Below are 13,591 nucleotides of genomic sequence, written 5' to 3' on the forward strand. Positions count from 1 at the left end.
GGACAAAGTGGACAAAGTGGACGAAGTGGAGGAAGTCGACGAAGTGGACGAAGTGGACGAAGTGGACAAAGTGGATGAAGTGGTCGAAGTGGAAGAAGTGGACGTAGAAGAAGAGGAAGAAGAAGAAGAAGAAGAAGATGATGATGAAGAAGAAGAAGAAGAAGAAGAAGAAGAAGAGGTAGAAGAAGTGGAAGAAGTGGACTAAGTAGAGGAAATGGAAGAAGTGGACGAAATGGACGAAGTGGACGAAGTTGACAAAGTGAAGGAAGTTGAAAAAGTGGACGAAGTGGGCGATGTGCACAAAGTGGACGAAAGTGACGAAGTGGACGAAGTGGAAGAAGTGGACGAAGTTGACGAAGTGGTGGAAGTGGACGAAGTTGACGAAGTGGTGGAAGTGGACGAAGTGGTGGAAGTGGACGAGGTGTGCAAAGAAGAAGAAGAAGAAGAAGAAGAAGAAGTGGACGAAGAAGAAAAAAACTGAAAGAAGTGGACAAAGTTGACGAAGTGGACGAACTTGATGAAGTGGACGAAGGGGACGAAGCGGACGAAGAAGAATAAGAAGAAGATGAAGAAGAAGAAGAAGAAGAAGAAGAAGAAGAAAAAGAGAAAAAAGAAGAAGAAGAAGAAGAAAAACAAGTGGACGAAGTGGGCGAAGTGGAAGAAGGTGATGAAGATGGCGAAGTAGACGAAGTGGATGAAGTGGACGAAATGGATGAAGTGGACGAAATGGACGAAGTGGAGGAAGTGGACGAAGTGGATGAATTGGAAGAAGTTGAAGACGTGGACGAAGAAGAATAAAAAGTTGAAGAAGAAGAAAATGAAAAAGAAGAAGAAGAACAAGAAGAAGAAGAAGAAGAAGTGGACGAAGTGGAAGAAGTGGAAGAAGTGAAACAAGTGGAAGAAGTGGACAAAGTGGAAGAATTTGACGAAGTGGACGAAGTTCACAAAGTGGACGAATTGGGCGATATGCACAAAGTGGACAAAGGTGATGAAGGTGAAGAAGTGGACAAAGTGGACGAAGCGGTCGAAGTTGACGAAGTGGTGAAAGTGGACGAAATGGCGAAGAAGAAAAAGAAGAAGAAGAAGAAGAAGAAGAAGAAGAAGAAGAAGAAGTGGACGAAAAAGAAGATAAGTGGAAGAAGTGGTTGAAGTTGACGAAGTGGACGAAGTGGACGAAATGGATGAAGTGTAGAACGTTGATGAAGTGGACGAAGTTGATGAAGTGGACGAAGTGGAAAAGAAGAAGAAGAGGAAGAAGACGATAAAGAAGAGGAAGAGGACAAAGAAGAAGAGGAGGAAGACGAAGAAGAAGAGGAAGAAGAAGAAGAAAAAGAAGTGAACGAAGTGAAAGAAGTAGAAGTGGACGAAGTGGACGAAGTGGACGAAGGTGACGAAAATGGCGAAGACGAGGAAGTGGATGAAGTTGACAAAGACGACGAAGAAGATGAAGAAGAAGAAGATGAAGAAGAAGAAGAAGAAGAAGAAGAAGAAGATGATGATGATGAAGAAGAAGAAGAAGAAGAAGAAGAAGAAGAAGAAGAGGTGGAAGAAGTGGATGAAGTGAAAGAAGTGGAAGAAGTGGAAGAAGTGGAAGAAGTGGACGAATTTGACCAAGTGGACGAAGTTGACAAAGTGGACGAAGTGGGCGATGTGCACGAAGTGGACGAAGGTGACGAAGTTGATGAAGATGAAGAAGTGGACGAAGTGGACGAAGTGGACGAAGTGGATGAACTGGTCGAAGTGGGCAAAGTGGTGGAAGTGGACGAAGAAGAAGAAGAAGAAGAAGAAGTGAAAGGAGAACAAAAGAAGTGGAAGAAGTGGAAGAAGTGGACTAAGATGATGAAGTGGACGAAGAAGAAGAATAAGAAGAAGATGAAGAAGAAGAAGAAGAAGTGGAAGAAGAAGAAGAAGAAGAAGAAGATAAGGACGAAGAGGACGAAATGGGTGAAGTGGACGAAGGTGACGAATATCGGGAAGTGGACGAAGTTGACGAAGTGGACGAGGTGTGCAAAGAAGAAGAAGAAGAAGAAGAAGAAGAAGTGGACGAAGAAGAAAAAAACTGAAAGAAGTGGACAAAGTTGACGAAGTGGACGAACTTGATGAAGTGGACGAAGGGGACGAAGCGGACGAAGAAGAATAAGAAGAAGATGAAGAAGAAGAAGAAGAAGAAGAAGAAGAAGAAAAAGAGAAAAAAGAAGAAGAAGAAGAAGAAAAACAAGTGGACGAAGTGGGCGAAGTGGAAGAAGGTGATGAAGATGGCGAAGTAGACGAAGTGGATGAAGTGGACGAAATGGATGAAGTGGACGAAATGGACGAAGTGGAGGAAGTGGACGAAGTGGATGAATTGGAAGAAGTTGAAGACGTGGACGAAGAAGAATAAAAAGTTGAAGAAGAAGAAAATGAAAAAGAAGAAGAAGAACAAGAAGAAGAAGAAGAAGAAGTGGACGAAGTGGAAGAAGTGGAAGAAGTGAAACAAGTGGAAGAAGTGGACAAAGTGGAAGAATTTGACGAAGTGGACGAAGTTCACGAAGTGGACGAATTGGGCGATATGCACAAAGTGGACAAAGGTGATGAAGGTGAAGAAGTGGACAAAGTGGACGAAGCGGTCGAAGTTGACGAAGTGGTGAAAGTGGACGAAATGGCGAAGAAGAAAAAGAAGAAGAAGAAGAAGAAGAAGAAGAAGAAGAAGAAGAAGTGGACGAAAAAGAAGATAAGTGGAAGAAGTGGTTGAAGTTGACGAAGTGGACGAAGTGGACGAAATGGATGAAGTGTAGAACGTTGATGAAGTGGACGAAGTTGATGAAGTGGACGAAGTGGAAAAGAAGAAGAAGAGGAAGAAGACGATGAAGAAGAGGAAGAGGACAAAGAAGAAGAGGAGGAAGACGAAGAAGAAGAGGAAGAAGAAGAAGAAAAAGAAGTGAACGAAGTGAAAGAAGTAGAAGTGGACGAAGTGGACGAAGGTGACGAAGATGGCGAAGACGAGGAAGTGGATGAAGTTGACAAAGACGACGAAGAAGATGAAGAAGAAGAAGATGAAGAAGAAGAAGAAGAAGAAGAAGAAGAAGATGATGATGATGAAGAAGAAGAAGAAGAAGAAGAAGAAGAGGTGGAAGAAGTGGATGAAGTGAAAGAAGTGGAAGAAGTGGAAGAAGTGGAAGAAGTGGACGAATTTGACCAAGTGGACGAAGTTGACAAAGTGGACGAAGTGGGCGATGTGCACGAAGTGGACGAAGGTGACGAAGTTGATGAAGATGAAGAAGTGGACGAAGTGGACGAAGTGGACGAAGTGGATGAACTGGTCGAAGTGGGCAAAGTGGTGGAAGTGGACGAAGAAGAAGAAGAAGAAGAAGAAGTGAAAGGAGAACAAAAGAAGTGGAAGAAGTGGAAGAAGTGGACTAAGATGATGAAGTGGACGAAGAAGAAGAATAAGAAGAAGATGAAGAAGAAGAAGAAGAAGTGGAAGAAGAAGAAGAAGAAGAAGAAGATAAGGACGAAGAGGACGAAATGGGTGAAGTGGACGAAGGTGACGAATATCGGGAAGTGGACGAAGTTGACGAAGTGGACGAAGTTGATGAAGTGGACAAAGTCCACGAAGTGGATGAAGTTCATGAAGTGGATGAAGTGCACGAATTGGATGAAGTGGATGAAGTGCACGAAGTGGACGAGGTTCACAAAGTGGAAGAAGTGGAAGAAGTGTAAGAAGTGAAAGAAGTGGAAGAAGTGGAAGAAGTGGACTAAGTGGAAGTGGACGAAGTGGACTAAGAAGAATAAAAAGAAGATGAAGAAGAGGAAGAAGAAGAAGAAGAAGAAGAAGAAGAAGAAGAAGCAGAAGAAGAAGAAGAAGAAGAAGAAGAAGACGAAGAAGAAGTGGACGAAGTGGGCGAAGTGGACGAAGGTGACGAAGATGGCAAAGTGGACGAAGTGCACGAAGTGGACAAAGTGCTCGAAGCGAACGAAGTGGACGAAGTTGACAAAGGTGACGAAGTCGACGAAGTGGACGAAGTGGACAAGGAAGAAGAAGAAGAAGAAGAAGAAGAAGAGGTGGAGGAAGTGGAAGAAGTTGACGAAGTGGACGAAGTGGATGAAGAAGAAGAAGAAGAAGTGGACCAAGAAGAAAAAAATTTGAACATGTGGAAGAAGTGGACGAAGTTGACGAAGTGGACGAAGTTGATGAAGTGGACGAAGGGGACGAAGTGGACGAAGTTGATGAAGTTGACAAAGTGGAAGAAGTGGAAAAGAAAAAGAATAAGAAGAAGGTGAAGAAGAGGAAGATGAAGAGGAAGAAGAAGAAGAAGAAGAAGAAGAAGAAGAAGAAGTAGTGGACGAAGTGGGTGAAGTGGGCGAAGGTGCCGAATATGGCGAAGTGGATGAAGTTGACGAGGTCGACGAAGTTGACGAAGTGTACGAAGTGCACGAAGGGGACGAACTGGACGAAGTGGACAAAGTGGACAAACTGCACGAAGTGGACGAAGGTGACGAAGGTGACGAAGTGGACGAATTGGACGAAGTAGAAGAAGTGGACGAAGAAGAAGAAGTGGAAGAAGAGGAAGAAGAAGAAGAAAAAGAAGAAGAAGAAGTGGACGAAGATGAAGAAGAAGAAGAAGAAGAAGATGATGATGACGAAGAAAAAGAAGAAGAAGAACCAGAGGTGGAAGAAGTTGAAGAAGTGAAAGAAGTGGAAGAAGTGGACAAAGTTGAAAAAGTGGACGAAGTGGGCGATGTGCACAAAGTGGACGAAGGTGACGAAGTGGACGAAGTGGAAGAAGTAGACGAAGTGCACAAAGTTGACGAAGTGGTGGTGTCAATACCAAATTTCGTCCGGATCGTTGTTGGCTTTTACTGTAATTTATTATTTATTTCTTTGTATCTTTATTTTTATTCTCGTTTTTGTCTTGTATTTATTTATTGTTACTTGTTTATTTGTTTTTTATTATTATCTATTATTATTTGTTTTTTGTTTTATTTATTATTATCATCATTTTTTGTTTTATCTATTTTTATATGTTATCTTATTTTTCTCCATATATATGTATATATATTTTTCTTACGTTATTTTTATTTTAAAATTTTACTATTTAGTTATTGCTTTTATTTTTTATTCTATTTTCATTTTAGTGTTAAGTTTTACCTATTTTAAATATTTTGTTTAATACGGCTAAAAAAAAAGAAGAAAGGAAAAATATAAGAAAAAGATTTGAAAAAGAAAGAGAGGTTGGCTGTGGAGGTTGGAACGTGGGGAGCAGAAAAGGGAAAAGAACGATTTTCTGGAGAGAGCAAGGTGGTGGCAGAGCGTTGGGGCGTCGTACGGATTCGGTACAATTTGGTTTGGGCATACGGAATCAGCACAGAGGTTTGAGCATAAGGTGGGAGCAGACCGAAAAAACAGAAAAAGGAGAAAAAAGGGGATTTGGAGAGCAGGGAGAAAAAAGAGAAACTGGAGAGAGCCTTCAAAAAAGGATCATTAATTCCTAGTGGGAGGATCCAGATTTTTCACCCGCAAAAGAAAGACAGAGGTTGGCTAGGAAGAAGGAGAAGGGATCACCGGCTTCACGCACCAAGCAATAACACAGGAGCTCCAAGAGGTAAGGAACTCCTTCACTGGTTCATACTGTCATATATACCGGAATAAGCACACCTTGCTCACACCCTGTCCATATAAGCTGGCGGCATTGTATGTCATTTTATGCTTGATTTTGCTCTGTTTGAGTATGATATTATGGTGTGAATGTTTTCCTTTCTCTGGTCCAACGCATAAGCACACTTCCACTTTAACTTGAAACATGCTTGATTCATTCCTTGATTCCTATTCCATCTTTGCCACCAAAATCATCACCATCGCCATTTTCATCCTTCTTGATACACCTATTCACAGTTCCCCTGCATTAAAAACAACAACAAAACAATGAACGGAAGAAACCAAATCCATCCCAACTCACGCACTACATCTATCATCCTCCCCAGCCACCACTGATTTCAGTTTCTCTGCTCTTGAAATCCATCCCATTCGGTCAACATGACCACCTCCAACACCATCATCCTCAACCTGCATTGCACAAAGCCACAACCAACCAAGAACAATGACCAATTTCCAGCACCCAAACACAAGCTCGTACTCTACCTTCACTGAATCAAAGCCAGAATTTGCCACTGTACCATCCACCGTCGCCATCAACCATTCAACACCGATCTCCACTTCCATTCATTCTCTGTTTCACCACGCTCCCTCTCTCCTTCCTAACTCCCACGCTCACGGCCAATCCCAACAAACCAAACCCAAAACCCACTCGGTGCCTAGTCTCAATCATGTTTTCCCATCACCATACGCACACACCCGTAGCAACCAGAAAACAACATTCACACACATGGCACCCATTACACAATCAAAGAAATGACGGTGGAAAGAGAGGGAGAGATCGGGGTGGTCGCCGGCAACGACCTTGACGGCGACGCCCTGGCTCGTGGCTTGCGGCGGCCAACTTTGGTGGAGGCAGCGGCGTCGACGTTGCAGTACGTGGAGGAGCAACTCCTTTTGGTCAGAGAGAAGGAGACATTGGTCTTATTGGAGAGGAACGGCGTGAGTGAGTGAATGAGAATGAGAAGGCAGAACCCCTAGGGGAATTCTAGGTTAGAAACTACCCCGGTGGGCCAAGCCCATAAATAAACGCACGTTAAGCCTTTTTCGAACGTTCGTCATCTACCTCCTCACCGAACGTCCGTCCGGCCACTTCTTGGACGGACCGTTTGGTGACCATCACCCCAACGAACGCTCGTCCCCAACGAGCGCTCGTCATTCAGCCGTTTCCCAGCGTCCGTTTGCCAATTCCCCAACGAACGCTCGTCCCCCAACGAGCGCTCGTCATTAAGCCTCCTTTTCCAGCGTCCATTCGCCAATTCCCCAACGAACGCTCGTCCCCCAACGAGCGCTCGTCATTCAACCCGTTTCCCAGCGTCCGTTCGTCAACTCCCCATCGAACGCTCGTCCCCAACGAACGCTCGTCCCCAACGAACGCTCGTCCCCATCGAGCACTCGCCCCAATGAGCGCTCGTCATTCAGCCCGTTTCCCAGCGTCCGTTCGCCATTCCCCAATGAACGCTCGTCCCCAACCAACGCTCGTTATTAAGCCTCCTTTCCCAGCGTCCGTTCGACATTTCTCGCAACAAACGCTCGTTATTTCACTCCATTCCCAACGTCCGTTCATAATTCCCCCAACGCTCGTTATTTCTCCTCATTCTCAATGTCCGTTCATAATTCCCCCAACGCCCGTTACTCCTCCTCATTCTCAACGAACGTTCGGTAATTCCCCCCAACGAACGCTCGTTATTTCTCCTCATTCTCAACGTCCGTTTATGATCCCCCAACGCTCGTTATTCCTCCTCATTTTTAACGAACGTTCGTTAATCCCCGCAACGAACGCTTGTTATTTCTCCTCATTCTCAACGTCCGTTTATGATCCCCCAACGCTCGTTATTTTTATTTGTTTGTTTTTCTTATTTTATTTTATTCTATTTCATTTATTTTTGTCTATCTTATTTCATTTGTTTTATTTATTTCTTTTATTTTTATTTTTATTTTTATTTATTATTTTATTTTGTTCTATCTACTTATTCTAGATATTTACTTATCCTAAAATATATATATTTAATAATGCAATATTTACAATTTAAATAAAGGAATTTATGAAAATACGTTTTAAAGGTTTAGGCACATGTGTGATCGCACGCATCATCCTTGTGCTGAAAATCTTTTCTCTTTCTTAATTAAAATTACAAAAAAATACGTTTTAAAGGTTTAGGCACATGTGTGATCGCACGCATCGTCCTTGTGCTGAAAATCTTTTCTCTTTCTTAATTAAAATTATAAAAAATACGTTTTCAAGGTTTAGGCACATGTGTGATCGCACGCATCGTCCTTGTGCTAAAAACCTTTTCCCTTTCTTAATTAAAATTACAAAAAATATGTTTTAAAGGTTTTGGCACATGTGTGATCGCACGCATCGTCCTTGTGCTGAAAACCTTTTCTCTTTCTTAATTAAAATTACAAAAATATGTTTTAAAGGTTTAGGCACATGTGTGATCGCGCGCATCGTCCTTGTGCTAAAAACCTTTTCTTTTCCTTAAGTAAAATACAAAAAAAAAAGTATAAAATCTTCAAAAAAACCCAAAAGCATCTACAATTTCAAACAACAAACAAATGGCTACCCAGAACTACGTGATCCTTGATTCTCCATCAAAAGTGGAGATACGTAGGAGCAAGGCTAGCCCTTATCAGGCTCACTTTCCCAAAAATCCAAATTTATCCGTAATCATTTTCTCAAACAAATCTTTCAATCAATTTCTCAAACAAATCTCTCAAACATTTTCAAAAAGAACTACGTAACCCTGATTTCTCGTTTTGAATGAGAATACGTAGGAGCAAGGTCAATCCTTGTCGGGCCCAAAAAACTAAAAAATATGTTTTGTTTATTTAGAATTTTATTTTAGGGGATAGTTAAACATTTTGAAAACCACATCATATTCGTGCATTTATTTAAAGGTACTGCCTTAGGGCAGGCGTTGTGGGGTGCTAACACCTTCCCCACGCGTAACCGAATCCCGAACCCAATCTTTGGTTTTCGTGGACCGTGCTTTATCGTTTTATGGTTTTTCCGTAGTTTTCCAGAATAAACTATGGTGGCGACTCCAAAATCTCTTTTTCGAAACCTAAATTCCTTTTTTGGATCGTCGTCCCGTCGCGATTCCGGTTGCGACAGATGGCGACTCCACTGGGGACCCTTTTTAGAGAGTCAAGCCATTTAACTATATGCGCGAATTCAATGTGGTTTTTCTTTATGTTTTTCTTCCCTTTTTTCTTTATCTATCTTTGATATTTGAATAATCGCATGTGAATGAATTTGCTTGTTGGATATTGAACCCTAGGGTAGAAAACGTGTTATATCTGCCTGGGAATCTTCTGGTTGTTTCGCAGGTGAGTGTTTGGGTATGCATTGCATCCTCCCTTCACACACGCACCTTATGCATATCATGAGTGAGGCCCTATACCCGGGTCTGAGCGCAACTTAGAATTAGAGGGGTTGTGTAGTGGTGTCACTCTGGGATGTAGTTCCTGTTTGGCTATCGTGAGAACCCCAACTAGAGTCTGTTCTCTTCATTTGTGTCTTCACACCTAGTTGATTACTCGACTGTTGTGGAGATGCTATGAAGGGGGCCATAGCTCTAGTGACCATTGATCTTTAGGTTCAGGGTACCATCCTTGTGAGATTGCATATACTTGACCTTGGATCTTAAGTGTTCAACCTTCATTAGGGCACAAAGGGAGATGTGTGCAGTCTTATAACCCTCATTTTTGCTTAATAAAATACAACAGATTGTACATATCACTATATCTTTTGAAACATTTTTTTTCTCTTCTTTTCTTTCTTTTTCTCATGCATTTTTATGGTCTTGTCATTGGTTCTAGTCAGGAAATTATAAATTTGTGACTAAGCCTTTGAGATAAAATGGAAATTAACATGAGATCTAAAGTCAAGGGGGGTTCAAGTTCAGACATTTTAAAGGAAATGTTAGTCATTGAAGTAAAGGAGGGTAATATGGATGGCCTGAGAGAACGGCTGAAGAAAATGAAGACAACCCAAAAGGATGCATTCAGGAAGGAGTATGGGATTTTGTTGAGCCTGTTAGAGGTGAAAGTTCAAACATCGGCCATTACTGTTTTAACTCAGTCTTATGATCCACCACTGAGATGTTTCACATTTCGGGATTTCCAATTGGTGCCTACGATGGAAGAATTTGAGCAAATCTTAGAATTACTTCTCGAGGGCAAAGCTCCATACAATTACCTTGGGCAGTTTACCCATGTCTTGCAGCTAACGAGAATTATAAAAGTACACCATGTGAAGTTGGAGAGAGAGAGTTCATGCTTAAGGGTAAAACGAGGAGCCTTCCTCGGGGTTACCTAGAGTGGTACCTGTATCGTTCGACTAAGGAGGAAAGGTGGGAAACAATTACGAATGTACTAGCTCTTATCCTCTATGGTGTCATGCTCTTTTCTAATATCATGGATTTTGTCAGCTACGTCGTCATGAATGTATTTGTGGGATATAAAGTTCGCTCTAAAGAATCCAGTCAGTATTGTCCTAACTGAAGTTTCCAAGACCCTTAATCAAGGTTATGAGCCATGTAGAAAGAAGATCTCTCGCATGAGTATGGCCATTTTGAATGCCACATGTCACATGGAGGAGTTGTTGCGGTATAAACTGATGAGAGGGTCGCACCTCCCAACAAAAGTTGTGCATAAAAGAATGCAGTATAGTGCTAGGATTTGACTCCTAGGTCGTCTCTCAAGGACCAAATGTGGTTCGAGTCTTAGGTCAAACACGTAGTGGGGGGGGGGGTTTGTGAGAGTTTGTTTGTGGATGAAATTAAAAAGCGTCGAATTAAAATTTTAAAACAGTAAAATGAAAGACAATCAAACTTATGACCCATTCATCTACCAAAAGAAATTAAACATTGCAAATGCTTATAAAGAACTACATCCTTAGCCGTGACACATCCATGTATTCAATCCAAAGAAAATTAAATAATTAAAAGCAAGCTACTTTTAAACAAATTAAAAACCGAACTTGTGTTAACTTGAAAGCACCGATTGAACGCAACAGTTAAATAAAGAAACTCATCTAAAACGTGCAACACTCAACTAACAAAGAAAATGTATGTTGTAGTCATCTAGAAAGGCACATCACCAGCGGAAACAATAATGAAAACGTGCTTGAACAGTATGATAATATAAATTAGTAAACATTTTACCCTAAAAGTATTTCAATGTAGAGAATAAAAGAAAATAATTATTGGTCCAAGGGTTAAAGACAAATTGCAGAATCTATTGGAGCTCTCTGATTTTTCCAGCACATTGTATTGAGCTTTAACCATGTGCACATTCTCTAAAGGTTGAAAGAAAAAACGCTGTACCTACCAAAAGCAAGGTTACGTGGGATCAAAATAAAATAAATAGGCTGAGACATCACTTTCTCCAAGCATCTGGACCTACATGCTACTCCCTCTCTTTAAAGCAAAGAAAAAAAAAAACCCAACTAATAGGTGGCGACTCGCTGTTCATTCCCTCCAGCTCAACCGTAACCCTTCATTTTTCCAGTGCCTCCTTTTCTAAGTGAAGATGATGATGATGCCCTCAAGGGTGGCGGCTGCTCTTTTTTTAATTCAGAACGATTGCCCTGCTGGATGCCTTCTTCACGTTGTTCTATGTGCTGGAAGCCAAACCCAATTCAAATTGCTGGAGCTGCTGGATGCACCCCCCAAACTGCTTCCCATTCTCCGCGTGGCAGCTGGACTCCCGTGTGCGTGGACGTGGCTTCAGCTGTTGGACCGAGTGCTTCTTTTCTTCCAGCACCACGTTTCGCTGCTCTGCTGGACCGTGAGTGCTGCAGGCCGTGTGCTTACTTCCCAGCGTACGTATCTCCTTTCTCCAATGCTGGATGCCACCTCCAAAGTGTGGGCCGTGTGCTTCAATTCCCGTGGAGACCTGGGCCAATTGCCTTCCGCGTGTGAGGTTGCTTTCAAGCTTGCTGGATGTGTGCAGCCAAGTGTGGGCCGGAATGTTGTGTTTTTCGTTCCAACAAGCAACATACACATCTCCAAGTGCACCCCCAAATATGAAATTCACACCTCCTCACTCATTTTAGTTTAAAGTATATTTGATGTGGTATTTTCTTTTGACCTCCAAAATGTCCCAAATATTATCCAACAATTTCCCTACAATTAATAATGCAAATAATTAGCTCAAATAATTCAAATTAATTAAAATAAGAATTTTTGGTCAAATTAAGCACAATTATCAAAAACGGGAAAATACTGGACAATTAAGCACAATTCCCCGATTAAATTCGGTACAATAAACTAAGTGAAGTGAATAAAATATTGACTCATCATAAACCGAAGATGAAAGAGGCAAATCAATGAGCGCAACTTTGTGCAGGCTCAGAGGAGGAAAGGTCTAAATGATGTGTTTTCTTGGCAGCGAAGACCGCACATCATATATCATTGCGGGAAGTACCCTAATGTACCCCTCATGGGTATTCGATGTTGTACTAATCACAATACTGTGTTAGCACAAAAGAAATCTGGGTAACTTCCACGCCTACATCTCTTGCCATATCGCAGATCTTAAGAGGAAGGAAGGAACCTTTGCTGAATTGCTTCATCAAGTTCGGGACGCTTGGGGCAATGTTCTGCACTGCGAAAGAGGCCCAAGATCATGGACTGTTAATGAAAGATTCCCTTAGCCAATGGATCGTAGAAAGAGTTAAGACAATCCAGTTGCCATTCAAGATAATCTCCCCTGACCCAAATTGTGAAAAGAAATTTCACAGTGATGAACCGTGTGAAAGCAGCAGTGGCAAAACTGGAGAAGAAATGTCATCGAGCTAAGAAAAAAAGAGACATCAAGAATTGGTAATTGAGATGAAGGGGCATATTGTGGAACAAGGGCGAATTGGATGATAAGTCTCTCACAACTAGCTTCCCTCGCCAATGAAGGTGTTCCGAAGTTATTAACTAATGTTGAGTCTGCAGTGCCAATCTTTAACCTGCCTAAGGGGATTGAACTTTCCACGATTGCTGCAAGAACTGACTAGAGAATGAAGAATGTGATGGTTAAGGCCCGAGTCAGTCGACCAAGACTTCCTATGACTCACCTTTTGGGAACTTCTAAATGATGAGCCACCCTATTGACTCTGTTTCGTGTTAATTTCCAAACTGTGTCGGGGCAATGCTTTCACAGCTTTATAATTTCCGACTAGAGTATTTGAACTACATTGTCTCTTCTTTTTCTTTTCATTTTCATTTTCTTTTTCTTAATTTGTTTCAAAAAAAAAACTTAAAAATACGGCTAAACATCCAAGATACCCTAAAGGACTCAAACCAGTTATCAAATCTTGGAGAACCAAGGAGAAGTTCAAGAAGGAATGAAAGCTAATATCCAACAATTGAATGAGCAGATGAGCTGAAGCCTAGAGCTTCTGAATGCCTTACAAAAAGCCTAGTAAATTCGCTCACATCACGAGCGCAACAAAGAGTTCCAGGAGCACAAACTTTCCCTCCTTATGGTCTCCCCTAGAATTATACTACGCCCTTGGGAGTGGACTCGGGACAACTTTGCATTCAAAAGGCCAAAATAATACAATGAAGGAGGCAACAAGCTTAAGGCAACCACTTTCATGATCCCTATAGAAGTGATTCAGCCCAGTGTAGCGAGCAAGACAATGACAAAGCAACCCGAGTTGAAATCTTCTCCTCATGCTGTTACGCCAATGGATTTTGAGGCTGACGGGCGTGAATTGGAAATGTTGGAAAAGGCCGAGAGTCATAGAAGTTGGAGGAAGCCTTAAGTTTGAAAATATTGTGGGGCTATGCTTAGTCCCAAGTGGTGATACCTCCCAAAGTATAGATGTCAAGGAGAGACCACTTGTCTTAAGGCTCATCTCATAACACATGGGAAGAAAATGTTTGTTCATGCATGTGATGGAAAGTTGCTAATTCATTTGTTCCGAGAATTTGGTTGGCATGGCACCAAACTAGG

The sequence above is a fragment of the Vigna umbellata genome, chromosome 2, assembly GCF_029865625.1.
Source record: "Vigna umbellata cultivar VRB3 chromosome 2, Vumbellata_1.0, whole genome shotgun sequence".
Classification (NCBI taxonomy): Eukaryota; Viridiplantae; Streptophyta; class Magnoliopsida; order Fabales; family Fabaceae; genus Vigna; species Vigna umbellata.